The sequence below is a fragment of the Grammomys surdaster genome, unplaced genomic scaffold (assembly GCF_004785775.1).
Source record: "Grammomys surdaster isolate TR1022 unplaced genomic scaffold, NIH_TR_1.0 126091, whole genome shotgun sequence".
Taxonomy (NCBI): domain Eukaryota; kingdom Metazoa; phylum Chordata; class Mammalia; order Rodentia; family Muridae; genus Grammomys; species Grammomys surdaster.
The window spans coordinates 529,160-546,267 of record NW_021620899.1 but is presented as its reverse complement, the minus strand read 5'-3'; the positions used below and the strand labels follow the sequence as shown (position 1 = coordinate 546,267).

General features: G+C 39.1%; 1 protein-coding gene and 1 non-coding gene across 2 annotated transcripts in view; both read right to left on the bottom strand.

The window, feature by feature from the left end:
• The window catches only part of Umad1 (UBAP1-MVB12-associated (UMA) domain containing 1), a 531,474-nt gene that overhangs the window by 477,262 nt on the left and 37,104 nt on the right, over positions 1 to 17,108 (bottom strand). The window lies entirely within an intron of this gene.
• On the bottom strand, positions 15,764 to 15,893 carry LOC114611326. The gene has a single exon (XR_003709821.1). It is a non-coding gene; the product is annotated as a small nucleolar RNA SNORA3/SNORA45 family (small nucleolar RNA).

Below are 17,108 nucleotides of genomic sequence, written 5' to 3'. Positions count from 1 at the left end.
ATATATATATATATATATATATATATATATATATATATATATATATAGAGAGAGAGAGAGAGAGAGAGAGAGAGAATACTGAAGAGCAAAATCCATAAAATTACAGGTGTGACACAGAAGTTACAGGTGAACATCCATAGTGGTGTGTGTGTGTGTGTGTGTGTGTGTGTGTGTACTGGGAAAAAACCTATGGCCTCACATATACAAGGCACTCCAGCACTGGGATATATCTCCAGCCATCATAAACAACTTTCTTACTATATTTCTATAAGGGACAATGGCCTAGTCCCCACTCAAACTTGAGATTATTTGTCAGCTGCTAGGTGTGTTAGCAACTGATAGCTATTACTGAGTACTAATAAGGACATTAGTCTTAGCCAAAGAGAGGTATTTTTGCCCAAGGCCTTGGTACCTTTCTGGCCACTACTTTCCAGGGACTATAACTAGTTTTCAACCTCATCAAAGATCTGAGAATGAATTAAATATTACCTGAATATATAGGAAGCACAAAAACATACCTTCAAAACATAACCAATTTTCAGAGACTGTTGACTACCTGGACAGTTCCCCATTCCTCAAAATGTTGTGGGATCTGTCTTCAGCCTTCTGGTCCAGAACCATCTGATAGACCTTAAGTGAAGCAGGAACTATGGAGGACTAGCTTACTCTGTCTTGGCAAGACTAGGCTGTTGACCATCCTTCATTGTGTACCCTTTCCTGGACAGTACTTTTGTATGTAGGTGAGTTAGGACAATTCTTGCCAGGTGGCTACCTTTTTACAACTGGAGAAACTCCATATGGAGGTTATGATGTTCAGTATCTTTTTTGAACTGTGAAGGGGGGTATTGTCAGGAGCTGATATGTCCCTTAGTAAAAAATCCAATAATAATGAAATGATTATAAATGCCATATTCTATGAATTTCTGATGTTTTTGGAAACTATCTATATTAAGTATCTGAACTGTTAACCTTGACTATGTTTAGTTATTTTTATTTGAATAATACTGAAAACACTTTATTGTAATTAAATCAGAATCTAATATAACCATGAGTTTACTATCTGGTCCTTAACTTTCATTACTTAATCATCTGAAACAGTTTGTAATAGCAGCTACAGAAGGACTGGGTCAAAGCCTTGTATCCTTAAATGAGTTGTATAGGCTCAGCATCTATCTAAGGGTAACAATATTAAATCCAAATTTTGTATCAATATACAAGGATTAATATCAATAAAAACCTTAAATCTGTATCAATATATAAATTCTGTACCAATGTAAGAAACTTATAACTTCAATTTTACATCAGTTATCAAGATTTCTACCAGTGTAAGATTATGGCTGTATAATGCTTTGTTCATGAACAAATTTAGTAATATATCCTATCTATTTCCTACCTGTTCAAAATGATGACCATTCCCAAATTATCCCTTAAAATGACAAGCTGTCTATAATTTATAAAATAGCCATAACCAGACATCCAAACCCAAGGGACTGGGATGACAATTCTCCACACTTCTTTCTGCTGAACAGGGGCAATGAAAACATTTTAAAGGGGTGAGGGGAGGTTGGGAAATTAGAAAAATTGGTTAGATTGAAGAAAGATAGCTTTAGCATCTGTTATCCAGCCTCTGTATGTTTAGAAGGCTCAGGACTCGACTGGACCTGTCTGAAAGGCTGGATGGACTGAGTCCATTGGGAATCAGCAGTTACTCCTGAAGTTGTACTGGAAGCAAGTTTTTGGAAACAGCATCAAGAGGCAGTTGGCTGGAACAGCAGGTCATTTCAGCATCCCCGTGGATGGAACTTGTCAGAGTTGCACATTCTGTAATACCTGAACCTTACAACTAAACTTTTAGTACTATTAAGATATTTGCATGAATTGTGCAAGGTGCACAGATCAGTTAAGGATGAATTTTGCTCCTTGTTTGAACAGGTGAAAAGACAACAATGCTTTTATGCGTTAACTTGCTCAATATCTAATTGTAATAAATATTCATTCATGCCATATGCACAATGAATCTTAAGGATTCCATAATCAACAAGTTTTATTGTCTAATTTTAGCTGTCATTTTGGCTAGAGACAGTTTTATTTCTAAGCCAATTACAGGGCTGTTCCCATGTGGAGTAATCAGCAAATCATGTTACCTGTTCTGTTTGATTTTTTTTCAAATTTTTCTTTTCTGTAGCCAAGATCTTTAGGGGGTCTTTTCCTGTCAATTATGACCCATATCACTCTGGAAGGTGTCAAAAGCCTTTTCTGTTTTCCTATTTACACAAATACAGAGCTAATCTCCCTCAATAGTGTGTCCTTGGTCCAGCAGCCTAAAATCATCAGGCTCCTTCAGTCCTGCCCTATTTTGACCTCTCTCCCAGAGGATTTTTAATATCGTAACCACCAAACTAAAAACCACACACATTTTGATAATTATAACAATTCAAAGCAATTAAAGCAATCTAAACAAATATTATTTTTTGTTGAGACAGTGCTCCCCCACTATCTCATGCCTTGTTCTTACATAATTAGTTTATAATAATGAGATCAAGGCCTAAAATTATTTATTCATCTATGTATATTTAAATTCTCCCTTCTATGGAGAATAATATCTCTGGGGGTATACATGTCCCCTTTCTCTTTATGTAACTTCAATTAACATCTTTTCCTATGTATTTAACTTTAATTAAATTTCCTTCTATATTTATGATTGAGCATATTTTAGGCTATTAATTTGTCATACCAGTCTAAGCAATCCCATATATCGAATGTAGACCATGTTCAAAAGATTCTGAGTGCTGCCCTGTCATAGACTTTTTCAAATTCTTTTAATGGATTTTTCATTTTTCTCATTTATTCTATTCATTCTATCTCTGTGCCTTTGTTTCCTACATTTGAGATCAAAAGCCCAGGTTTCTTTATTCCATGTATACTTAAAAACACTTAAACAATTACCATTATACTCTCTTCTATCCTTAAAACAATTAAATCAGATTTTGTTCAACTTTGTCCTTTGTTTATTTGATCATTGGAGGCAGTTAGCCTCTCTTGTCTGCCTCTCTCTGCCTTCTGAGTATCCTGTCTTGTTTTCATAGTTCTAAACACCTCTGAGTTCAAACTCTCCGGGGAAGTCAGAAGACTTTGAGAAGGGCACCGGGCAAATCTCTACCACCCAGCTTCGTTGGCTTGGGGGACTTAACTGTGTCCCAGCTCACAACATGAGCCACGAGGAACCATGAGGAACCTCGAGGCTCAGCTTGGCTCGGCTGAGAAACCAATTCTCCCCACCTCCTAATTTGCATCACAGTATGTACTTCCATTTGAGAATCTAAAATTAATTTTTAAAAGTGAATACAGGCCTAACATGTTGAATGCCATCTGAAATGAGAGTATTGTTAATGCACTCTAAACTCTCTGGTCCATGTGCATGAGCTCCTCACTACCCACTCAAATGTTTTAGATCAACACATGAAAGACACACACATGCAGCCTTCTATTTTAATATACTTTAAAATATTAACAGTGCAATGGCTGGGCACTTCCAAACCTCCCCACTACTAACATACTCTCTCTTCCCATTTTCTTGAATTATTACTTATTAAAACGTATTTTCAATCCTGGCCTCCATGGACCCAGGCCTGCAGTCCTTGTGGGTCAGGACCCCAGACACTTACATCTTGGCAGTGTCTCTGTCTCTCTGTTCTGCACTTCTCGAGGGCTGGGACCTTCTCCTCCCTGGCAATGACAATTCTCTTCTTGCCTCATGTTCCTTGCCCAGGAACCTCAAAGTCCCACCTGTTTCCCTGCCCTGCCATTGACCCTTGCAACTTTATCTCCCACTTAGAACCATCTGGGGGCAGGAACCATCAGTATCTCACATGCAGACATGCAAATTCTTCTGTAATTTGGGAACCCGATTAACATAATACAAGCATGAGACCAAATCCACAAGAGAGGGGAGATGATGAGGCAGTTTAAAGTGTGGAAGATATATTTTAGGAGGGAAGATGTGAAAATCCCATCATGCACTACAATTTCATTCCCAGGAGATATCAAAAAAGAAATGATGGAAAGTTAAAAACTTCCCAGAGGTCATAAATATATCAGACCCGTGTCCTTCAGCGATACACTAAACATACTTTGTTTGAATTACAGTTAAAAGGAGGAGTAGGTTGTCAGTCATAAGTAGTTATGCAGAATATGGCATTTATAAAATAATGGAACCATTTTAAAATTCAAATTAGTAACAAATAACAATTTTTCTACTACCTTTAAAACAGTAATTCAAGGGAATTGTTTGTCCATAATTCATCTACAAGCTTTATCTAGCCAGTGGGGTGGGTAGGACTGTTACCTGAAGAGGCAATCTTCATGAGTATTACTCTTGGGTCTCTCTGTAGAGCAGCAGGGATCCTCGGACCTGACCTCTACTCAAGGTGGTTCAAAACATTAATGTGATAGTAACTGGCGTGTTGACTTTAAGGCAGTATCAGAAACATCCTAGCAGAGAAACAGTGTAAAGAATATGACAACAGGAATCCCCTCAGGAAAAAGATACGTGCACATGTCTGGCTTATGATCAGGGGTGCAAGCCAATAGATATTTTCTAGGTCTTCTAAAATCCTTGATTTTCATAGAAATTGTCGTAGCTTGAGAAAAGCCCAGTCTTAAATAGTTAGGTCACCAAGTGCTCTTAAGCATCATGGGATATCTTGGAGGCAGCTGTGGAAGATAAATGAGGGCAATGTTTCTGGTCTTCAGTGATACACATTTTGTATAAAATTTAGACTCTACGATTTTTAAAATATAAAGTACTAAGTAAAGGCATGTGTTCATGAGTTAAAACATTACTCTTTAGAATGACAAATATTATATAAACTGTTATAATTGTAAGCAAATATGAAAAACGACAGACTATATAGCACAAGTCAATGCTTCTAATCCGAGGCTTCATATTGTTTCTAATAGAGTCATCTAGAATGACTTATAAAACTAACATTCCTAAACCTTACTCTAGACCTATTTGGCCTGGTACACTGTACTTTAGCTCGTGTTCATAGTGATTTGGGGATGGGAAAACAGAAGGAACACTTCCATTATGAGAAGATTAGCTTAAGGGCTAGTAGAGCCTTTGTAGAGAGAGCTAATCAAACCCCCTTGAGGTGTAACTAAAGCATACAGATATAAGAAATGGTCTGAGACCTTTTTACTTGAACAAATATTTATGGATAACCTGTCTTCATAAATGTGTGGGGAGAATATAAAGATGAATGAAACAAGTTCTTTTCCTCTGTGAATCTAAAATGTCATTTAATCTTCAACAGTATACCATTTAACGTCTAATTCTGTTTTTATTCTTCATGAGCACTGTCTCCTGGAAATCATTTAATGAAATGCTCATAAAATTCCAACTAGTAATTTTATTTTTGTTTTAAAATCATTTCCAAGCTCTATGCTGAAGTCTAGGGTGTTGGATGGTAAACCGGAATGTTATAGGCCACTTTGACATCAAAGCTAAAATTCCATCAGGCATGTGGCTTTCATATACCAATTGAAGTGAATACATTTACAACGTTTATGTTCCTGTTCCACATGTAGCATGCCATGCCCTGCTGATTTATTTACATGGCACTGTCCTGATACATGAGCTGCTTCAGAAGGTTCTCTGAAACCTCAAGACTCAAGCTGAGCATCATTCTCTGCTCCACATTTTAAGACTGACTTTACTGATAGGGACCAGTCTGGAAGTACAGGTTCTACCTCTGTCTTTACCATCTAATCTAGGAGTCGTAGTTTCTCTCATCTGTGGCTTTCTGTGAAGTTAAGCCAGTTAAGTATGCAACTGAAGCTCTCTGTAAGACACAGCCATGCTGAAGAATAAATAATATTATCCTTTCTCAGCTCTCGTGCTCTCAATTTAATTATGGAGTCCACTGAAGGATGACTGCTTAGAGATTAAATGTATGTTTATCCTCCCTCTTAAGACCATAGAGTTCAGCTCATCCCCCAATTGTCTAAAGTGTGAAGAAATTTTTCCTGGGCTGAATACTAACCAAGGTAAGTGAATGTTCTCCACACTACAAGAATAAGAGTGGGGCCTTGCTTTTACTTCATTTGTTACCGCGAGGACAATTCTTCGCTAAGTTGTCTCAGATTTCACCATGAAATTGGTAAGTAGAGACCTCCGGCTGTCAGTCATATCACCCCATGGCCACACAAGACTTTGAAATGTTAAGTATTATGGAAAGTACATATTATGGCCTCTGTAAGGCAGGCCATTGGTTCTACCTTACATTTTTTTCCTAGTCAAAAGGCTTCTGAGAAGTATAACATTCCTGCCCAAGACAGCATCTAACCCTAAATAAGATAGGAAAATATAAACGAGCACCCAAAGAAATAAAAGACAAGAGACCCAGGGCAATAAAAGATCCACATGCATTATATGATTATGCTTAACATTTTTAAGGAAATAAAAATTAAGATGAATACCAGCAGAGACTTGAAGATAGATTATATATATATGTACTCAAAGGGTATTTCTATGCTTAGAAATTTGAAAAAAGAAACCAATAACTCAAAAAGGGCTTTACAGTAGATGAGCTTTGCCAGGAAAACTCCATGACAAGTCACTGCCTGGCCTCCCTTAGGGAGAATGAGGAGTTTTCATCTTTGAATTATTCTTTATTTCTAAACCCTGGCCCTAATTGCTCAGGCTGGCTTGACATGTTAATTCTCTTCTTGAGTTGGAGGACTCATCTCTGGGCATGGAGCTCTTAGGACCTGAACTCTCTCTGTCTTTCTCTCTCTTTGCAATTCCAGGAGGGGAGATATCCCAAGGGAAGGAAATGGTCATTTTTATGGACATAAGAATTATAACTGAAAGTCAGAGGGAAACTGAACAAAAAGATTGGCGAGAAGGAGATCAAAGAAGCAACAGTATGCATTCCACACCCCTGACTCCTGGGTGTGGCTTTGACCTATGTTGAAGCTGGCAAAATAAAGCAAATGTTTGCTAACCTGTGGTATTTGGATATTTGGGGGTGAGTCTTGGGTCGAATTACTGTTGAGAGTCTAAAGAGACAGTAACACTAATACCCTCTGATGTCAACATGCCAGACCATGCGTGAAGTCAATCTTTAGTTCTTTAAAAAGAAAACGATTTAGCATCTTGTCACATAATACTGAGACTGGGGAAAAGCTGTGTCAGTTCAAAGAAAACTCCTACTTCAAAAAAAAAAATCTCATTAAAAATTGATGATCTCACTGGTGCTAACAACAGTGCTTCTGGATAAAAGTCACTACTAATGTTTTCGGCAGATTCCTCTTTCCTTGGCTTCACGTCTTTGGTTTCAGTAGAAACAGGGAGTTTGAGTAATTTGGCATCAAAATCTTAAATGTAGGGAAAAAAAGTTCCAAACAGTGACCTGGAAGAATCAGAGAACAAATTTAGAAAATTCTCTGAAAGCCTGGTGTTTGTAGACTATGGAGTTGGTAAGAACCCAAATAAATCAATTTCTACTGCTTACCATAAGAATGAAATTTATATATTAAATGACTAATTTGCATTACCACAAGGCTATTCGCTATGGATGAAGTCATTTTGAAATATAAGATCACAAAGCAGTTTTTGATGGTGTCCCACTCCCCGACTTTATATAGTTTACACCCCTGAGAAAACCAGATTTTGCTTTGTTTTGAAACCTCAGCCTCAGGTTAAATTTGTTGCTTCATTCTGCACCATGGCTCTAACTGATTCTCTCAGCATCTGGGTGCCATCTTTCCATAGGGCCTGTGTGAAGGAGGATTTGTCCAAGCCGACTGATTGGGTCTAAGCATAAAAACACACATGAACTCAAGGGCTAACCTGGTAAACATGGTGATTTCCACACAGAAGACTACCACTTATCTCAGAAATTGCTGGTTCCATGTCTAACTTATGCTCACTTTATTTTTTTTTTTTATTGGATATCTTACTTACATTTCAGATGTTATCCCTTTACCTTATCCCCACCCCCATGCCCAGGAACCCCCTATCCCATTGCCCCTCCTCCTGTTTCTCTGAGGATGTGCCCCCCCACACCCCTCCCACTCCCACCTCCCCACCCTCGAATTCCCCCACACTTGGTGTTCAGCCTTCATGGGACCTAGGATCTCCTCTCCCACCTATGCCCGACACGGCCATCCTCCCTTACATATACAGCTGGAGCCATGGGTCTCTCCCTATGTGCTCCCAGGCTGGTGGTTTAGACCACAGAAGTTCTGGTTGGTTGGTATTATTGCTCTTCTCATGGGGCTCCAAACCCTTTCAGCTCCTTCAGTCTTCACTCTAACTCCTCCATTGGGAACTCCTTGATCAGTTCAATGGTTAGCTGTGAGCATCTGCCTCTGAATATGTCAAACTCTGGCAGACCTCTAAGGACACAGCTATAAAAGGGTGATTTCAGTCATGCTTGCAACTCACTTTTCCCCTTTTTTAAAAATTGATTTGTGTGTGTGGGGGGGCAGAGTTGATCTGGGTATGGCTTTGTCTGCTCCAGTGAGACACAGGCTTTATGACATTTGACTGGTGTCAGATTACTGGGAGATTATTCTTTTTCTCATAGGGTAACATAAATCCAAACTGTAGGGCAGATTTTTCTGAAATAGCAAATGTTTTCACTGTTGGTTCTCCCAGGGTGAGGTCAGATTGTCAGCAGGAATGAGGGGCAGGATGAAAAGACATCTTCAGTGTGTTTAGTGGCCAATTAACTCAGCATCTTTTGCCCAGGGACAAGCAAACTATTAGGCAGGGCCAAGTAAGCTATAGGATAAAGTCGCAAGTTGAAAATGGCATGTCATCCATGTGGCTGTTACCGAAAGGACAATCTGGGGCAAGGTGAGACAGCAACCTCTGTCTGGGTACAGATGACACTGGAGCTTTCTCAGGTCAACACTTTTGATGGCTTAAATGGTGGAAATACTGGGAAGAGTTCAGGGAATGTCACAGTATATGACATAGTCATGTATATTGCCTGTATAAAACTATTCTGACAACTATTATGAATCTGAAAACAGTGTGATATTACAGAAAAAACAGGCAGGGGAACAGTAGAATACAGTTAACATACTCTTTTTTTTTGATTAGTTGCATGTTTAATTAATTAATTTATTTTTGTTAACATTTTATTTACATTTCAGATGTTATCCCTTTACCCCATTTCCCCCCTGACCAGGAACCCCCTATCCTATCCCCCCTCGTCCTGCTTCCATGAGGATGTGCCCCCACCCACCTCCCACTTCCACCTCCCCACCCTCGAATTCCCCCACACTTGGTGTCCAGCCTTCATGGGACCAAGGATCTCCTCTCCCACCTATGCCCGACAAGGCCATCCTCCCCTACATATACATCTACAGTCATGGGTCCCTCCCTATGTGCTCCCAGGCTGGTGGTTTAGACCCTGGGAGCTCTGGTGGTTGGTATGATTGCTCTCCTCATGGGACCACAAACCCTTTCAGCTCCTTCAGCTCCTTCTCTCTAACTCCTCCATTGGGAACCCCTTGATCAGTTCAATTGTTAGCTGTGAGCATCTGTCTCTGAAAGTGTCAGACTCTTGCAGACCTCTAAGGACACAGCTATATCAGGCTCCTGTCAGTATGCACTTCCTGACATCCACATCAGCATCTACCTTTGATGACTGCACATGGGATGGATACTCAGGTGGAATGGTCTCCAGATGGCCCCTCCTCCAGTTTCTGTCCTACACTTTGTCTCTATATTCGCTCCCTTGGGTATTTTGTTACTCCTTCTAAGAAGGACCGAAGCACCCACACTTGGTCTTCCTTCTTCATGAGCTTCATGTGGTCTGTGAGTTGGTTCTTGGGTATTGTGAGCTTCTGGGCTAATATCCAATTATCAGTGAGTGAATATCATGTGCGTTCTATTGTGGTTGGGTTATCTCACTCAGGATAATACTTTCTAGTTTCATCCATTTACCTAAGAATTTCTTGAACTCATTGTTTTTAATAGCTGAGTAATACTCCATTATGTAAATGTACCACATTTTTTGTATCCATTCCTTTTGTTGAAGGACATCTGGGTTCTTTCCAGCTTCTAGCTATTATAAATAAGGCTGCTATGAACATAGTGGAGCATATGTCCTTGTTATATGTGGGAGCATCTTCTGGGTATATGCCCAGGAGTGGTATAGCTGGGTCCTCAGGTAATACTATGTCCAATTTTCTGAGGACCCACCAGACTGATTTCCAGAGTGGTTGCATCATCTAACAATCCCACCAACAATGGAGGAGTGTTCCTCTTTCTCCACATCCTCGCCAGCATCTACTATCACCTGAGTTTTTGATTCTAACCATTCTGACTGGTGTGATGTGGAATTTCAGGGTTGTTTTGATTTGCACTTCCATGATGACCAAGATTGTTGAACATTTCTTTACGTGCTTCTCAGCTATTTGAGTTTCCTCAGTTGAAAATTCTTTGTTTAGCTTTGTACCTCATTTTTAATAGGGTTATTTGGTTGTCTGGAGTCTAATTTCTTGAGTTCTTTGTATTTATTCAATATTAGCCCTCTATCAGATGTGGGATTGGTAAAGATCTTTTCCCAATCTGTTGGTTGATGTTTTGTCCTATTGACAGTGTCCTTTGCCTTACAGAAACTTTGCAATTGTATGAGGTCCCATTTGTCAATTCTTGATCTTAGAGCATAAGCCATTGGTGTTCTGTTCAGGAACTTTTCCCCTGTGCCCAAGTAGTCAAGGTTCTTCCCCACCTTCTCTTCTATTAGTTTCAGTGTATCTGGTTTTATGTGAGGGTCCTTTATCCACTTGGACTTGAGCTTGGTACAAGGAGATAAGAATGGATCTATTTGCATTCTTCTACATGTTGTCCTCCAGTTGAACCAGCACCATTTGTTGAAAATGCTGTCCTTTTTCCACTGGACAGTTTTAGCTCCTTTGTCAAAGATCAAGTGACCATAGGTGTGTGGGTTCATTTCTGGGTCTTCAATTCTATTCCATTGATCTTCCTGCCTGTAAGATAAAGTCATATACAATGCTAGTGTTTTAAAATAAATTTTGAAAAACTGACAAAATCTTGAGAGAAATAAGTAGCCATTTTCTAAAATCTTTCCCTAAATGTCTTAAGTTTAGAAGAGAGGAAGAAAAATATAAACATACAAAATCAAATACCTATGAGTAATGGAAGGAAACATGAATTGTTTTTCTGAGAATTCCATTCATAAGTACATTGAATTTATATGATTTCTATCCATTCCCCTTCTCCCTCCACTGACCTAGGATTCATAACTTATTCTTCTCTAGTTACTGTTACATATGTATACAACTTACTGAGTCCATTTTTTGTTGTCTGTTTTTAGGATGAGCACTTGGAATTTGCAAACCTATCAGGGGACTCCTCCGTAGAAAAGATTGGTTCTCCCTCTCTTAACATCCAGCACCTGGCCGTAGTTCTTCATATAGGAGTGGGCCTCGTGAAGTTTCTCCCCCTCCTGTTAGTACACTGACTGATATGATTAGTGATCAGGTTTTATTTAGGTGGCCATATTGTTCAGATTCATAGGTGCAACTTCTCTGATATCTAGAAGATACTATCTTGCAGCAGGCTTCCTGGTCTTTTGGTTCTTATGATCTCTATGCCCCTCCCTATCCAGACCATCTTCTCTGAGCCTTAGGTGTAGGGGTCGAATTGTAGATATACAAATTGGGTAAGATAACTTATACTCAGTTATTCTCTGCATTTTGACTAGTTGTGGATCTCTGTAGTAGCCTTCTTCTCCTATAAAAAGAAGCTTTCTTGATGAGGGATGAGGGTTACACTTACCCAGTATATATTCATTCATTCATATATATATATATATATCCATCCATATATATTCACACACACACACACACACACACACACACACACACACACATATATATATATATATATATATATATATATATATCCCAGTATGTATATAATATAGTCAGACATTTCACTCTTTTAGAAAAAAATGGTAGTAATTTCTCCTCTAGGGTCCATGAGTTCTCTAGCCATGGGTAGGATTTCCATCCATTCCCCTTCCCCTCCACTGCCCTAGGATTCATGACCTTTCCTCTCTAATTACTTTACATATGTATAAAATCTAATGAATCTGTTTTGGGTTGGCCTATGCACATGTTTTTAGGGTTGAGCACTTAGAACTGGTTTATCTAGGTTTACAGTACCAGGCATGAACTGTATTGAGTGGTTCTAAGTTCCATTAGTCAGATGTTGGTTCTCCTCAAGAAATAAGCACCACTATTACACCATTGGGGATATCTTGCCTAGTTGGTCATTGCTGTGGTTCCCAGGCTGGGTAGGACTATTGATTGTCTCTTTGTCTTTGGCAGCTTGAATAGCACTGTCTGGTGCTATGGGAGATAGCCCTCAGGAAGGAGGCTCCCAGGCCAGGACCAGCTAGATAGATCCCTCCAAGCCTTGTGTCCAGAGTGTGTGGTGGCCTCACTGTAGGGTCTCACCTTCCCTTTTCCTGGTCTATATTCTTTTAATATAAATACAAGGCTTTTTGCCTGCTGATGTGTGGAAGCTCAAATCTGTATTTTCTGAAGTAGAAAACCTGTTTGAGAGGTCACTGCAGTCATAGAGAAGCTGTTTGGGCTTGACAACTCCATAAATTTGGAAGAGAATAAACTAGAAAATATACATTAGCCTCAAAACTTTCCTTAGAGTGACAGAGTCTCACTGTTCATTTCTATGCTCAGACACAGACACAGACAGACAGACAGACAGACACACACACACACACATATACACACACCATATTATTTATCATATGATATAGAAAATAAGACATCCAAACCTTGCCCACACAGAGCACAACAACCCCACTATATAATTTAAAAGCCAACCACTTAATTTCCCCACCCCTCCGAGTACTGACAAAGGAAATCTGCAGAAGAGGGCATAGCAGTGTGCTGAACAGAACTTCTGAAGAAGAATGGATTCTGAGAGGACACATGTCAGCTAGGAAGGGCATCGACTGCACAGCATGTTCTTCATCATTCTCAAGGGCTTGAGAGTCAGATGCCTCAAACTGAACCCTTTAATGGCTTCTTTCCAGACCTTTTGCAATAAGCACTATTTATTTTCAGCTGCTGTAAAAACTCACCACAAACTAGGAGACCTAAAACAACAGAAATTTATTTGCTCATAGTTCTGGAATTCGAAAACATGAAATTAATGTGTTGGCATACTCACATTTTCTCCAAAAGTTCTCGATGTAATCCCATCTCTTCTGGCAACTAGTGGCTCTTAGCATTCCTTGGCTTGTGGGAGCTTATCTTCTTTCTTGACTTTGTGCACATAAAGCCTCTGTTTTTCTCTGTCCTTTTCTCCACTCTTGGAGGACATCAGAATTATCTTGTCTTGAGAGTCTTAGTTAAATACCCCAGCAAATTGATGGAACTAGAAAATATCATCCAGAGTAAGGAAATCCAGACCCAAAAGGATACATGCATGCATGCATGGTATATACTCACTTATAAGTAGATATTAGTCATAAAGTACAGAATAACCATGCCATAATCACCAGACCCAAAGAAGCCAAATAACAAGGAGGGCCCAAGAGAGGATGGTTGAGTCTTTCTTTGAAGAGGAAATAAAATATATATTAGAAGTAAATGGGGGGAAGAAGCTTGGGTAGGAGAGGGGATGGCAGAGGATCAGGGTGAGAGGGTCTGTGAGGAGAGGGGGGGCCTGATACTTCAATGTAAAGTGAATAAATACATTTTTTAAAAACTGTGGCTGTTCTTTACCATAGGCAGCTACAGTACCCATGACTGAGGGCCAGGAGCTCCTTTCTCCTCTTAAACAGTCTTTACTATTAAAACATAATTAAAAACAAGACAGAACTTTAAAATATAACCTGACAATTAATCCCCTTCTAATTCTAATACCATCTATGTGTGTGGGAGGGGCACACGCATGTGTGATGCATACATTTCCACATGTCCGAGTTCTATAGTCTAGCTATGCTTTCCCTTTTAAATTTGTCGTCTTTTGCTCCATGGCCTGTGCTATCTTCCTTCATGTTTGCATTTTAATAGTTAACAGGCTTATATTGTTAGTGATTTTGGTGATTTTATGAACATTTATTTAGCATATTCTCTTCCTCTTTCTTGAGAGATGCACTTCACAAAATGTCTAACTTCTGAAAGCTCAAAGCAACTAGGACCTTCTTCTTCATCCTGGATTTTCTCGTTTTTTTTAAATCAAGATTTATAATCATGTTTTGCTATCTTAATTTTATATTGAAATACTGGGACAATCAGCACACATTCATTTGGCGTTTGGCCATTCCTTTTGTTTAACACGGGCACCATCAGCCAGTTTTCGTAGCCATGTTTCCCGACTCTTCTCGCTTGTTTTCTCGCTTGTTTTTGAGTTTGGGATCTAGTTTGGCTTTCCTCAGAGGTTGTTATGGAGAACTCTTCTGTTATTCCTCCGTCCACTCCTTCCTTCAACAGATGTGACTTGGTTCTGTTACTGTTAGAACCCAGGCCATCCGCACTCTAGGTCAATCTGCGGGTTGTCAAGAACTCTAATTTAGATATCTATAATATTAAAATCATGTTAACAATACACTTAGGCTACTAGTCTACTGTTATGTATGCATAATAGATTCTGAAACTAGTTTCAGATAGTAAAATGTCGAGTTCTGGTGCTTGAATTTAAATTCTTGAACCTTAATGTCTAATTTTTAAAACAAGCAATAGTTGACCTCAACATTTACTGAGTAGATTTATTGGCCCATTGGGAGAAAAACGCTGCCAGGGAATAGGTAAAGGGTAGCACAATTTACTTTTGGGATGGTAGGTAATTTCTTGATTTACACTTTTCTGTGTTTTGAGAAAACTCACACAAAAGAGAGGGAAGCATTTAAAATATTTTAAAAGAAAGCATTTCTTAGACTTCGCTTCCCCGTCCTGATAGCTTAGGTTTATGTCGGAGAAGCAGAATTCCCCTCTCTGGACATCCAGATTCAGGGTAGTTCATAAGCTTATTATGCTTTCCTGGCAGTATGAGGTTGTGGTATAAAAGGCACTAAGTACCACAGAGAGAGGATTTTTACAGAGGGAGAGTCATCACACTTATGGCTGGGTATGTGCCAGAGGGGTTTCTGGGGATGCTGCTTAAGGGTCTTACTTATATTCTGTTTTTGTCTTTCCTGTGAAGCATCTGTTTCTTTCAGTTTCCCTTTCTTAAGTGCTTTCCAGTTCAGCAAAGAAAGTACTCAGTTCTGGTCCCTGAGATTCTTTACTAAGTCTTATTTTCAACTGAGGAAATCCAATAGAGAGAACTACTGCCACTGAAAAGCTCTTGTCGTTCAATGAATTTCCAAGATGTTCTACTGTCATTGGATCGAGAACCCAAATGAGTCGAGGCCCAATCACTAAACTCACTGCATTCTTAGGTCACTCAAACTTGTGGGCTTCTGCTCAATTGTCTGCAATATTCGTACAAACTTTCTCTTCTGCATTCTGTGGTCATCTAGAAAACGCTTTATTTTCAGCATGGCAGGGTATAAAATCTGGGTTAAAGAGAGGACCCTAGGAGAAGTTAGGAGGAGTTACAAACTATTCTGTAAGATCATCTGTGAGAGACAAAACTGAAGCTACCACTAAACTTCACAGAACTGACAGTGAATTCATTTTATTTTTAAAGGACTTGGAATATAATTAAGTATGTAACAAATTCTTTGATGGGTGAAGTAGGGCACTTTTCTGCCCTGAGCAGTAACTGGGCACTGGGTGCTCCTACCAGTGTACCAAGACCAGCACATTCTCTCAGAGAACTCTAGTTCACCAGGACATATGCTATACCAGGCTGTGACTCTAGTTTTGGCAAGAGTGAAATTTTCACAGAGCATTTTATTAGTAAAGTGGCTTAGATCCTGTATGGTGACTTTCCAAGTACTAGCGCACCCATGTCATATCAAAACATATGTAAGCATAAGTGTACACATATATAGAGTACAATGAAACAAAAGTGTTCTTACTAACCACTAGACTATAGCAGTGCTATAAAATATGGCTGAGAAAGAAGAAACTTTTGACTGTATTGATCCTGGATGGCTGTATGCAAGAGATCAGGTTCATTAAGTAAAACCCAGACAATAAAATTGGACACCATCATTGTATAGAACTTACCAGGAAAAAATTAAACAAAACATGCTCAACTGGCCAAGAAAAAATGTTTCTGTTGTTCCTTTTTCAACCTTATAGTATACAGTAGTGATAACTGATCTATTTTATTGACATGTTGAAATGTTGATCCTGCTATGTGTCATTCATATAGACTTGGATAAATTACTTCATCTATGAACAGGTTAAGGCCACTGCCAAGATTATGATTAAAAATTCACTCAACGGAGTAATATAGTGACTCAACAGAATAATATAGTGTAAAGTAGCTAGAACAATCACCACCTTGATGTACATCATCCTAGTGTATTTAACTACCTTTAAGTTATTTTCATTTTATACCTCATGAAAAGTGAGATCTCTGAGACCAAAAAAAAAAAAAAAATCATTTACCTATTATACAGCTCCGTGCTTTACTTGAAGTAAGACTCAAATACTTGTTAAAATGTTTGACTGGAAGCTGAATTTGTGTGCCATTAAATATTTGGTTAGTAAGTATCAGTAAATAATAAGGGGATATTGATAGGATCAGGCTGTGGAGGATCACAAAATCTTAAAATACACTGCGATTCAAGAAGTGGTAAGGGAGCCGGGCAGTGGTGGCGCACGCCTTTAATCCCAGCACTTGGGAGGCAGAGGCAGGCGGATTTCTGAGTTCGAGGCCAGCCTGGTCTACAGAGTGAGTTCCAGGACAGCCAGGGCTATACAGAGAAACCCTGTCTCGAAACACCCCCCCCAAAAAAAAAAACCAAAAAACAAAAGAAGTGGTAAGGTAGCTGGACCTGGTGCCACAGCTTGTAATTCTAGCTACTTGGGAGACTGGGACAGGAGAGCACAAATTCAAACTCTGTCTAGAGTACAGAGTGTAAAATATATATATATATATATATATATATATATATATATATATATATATA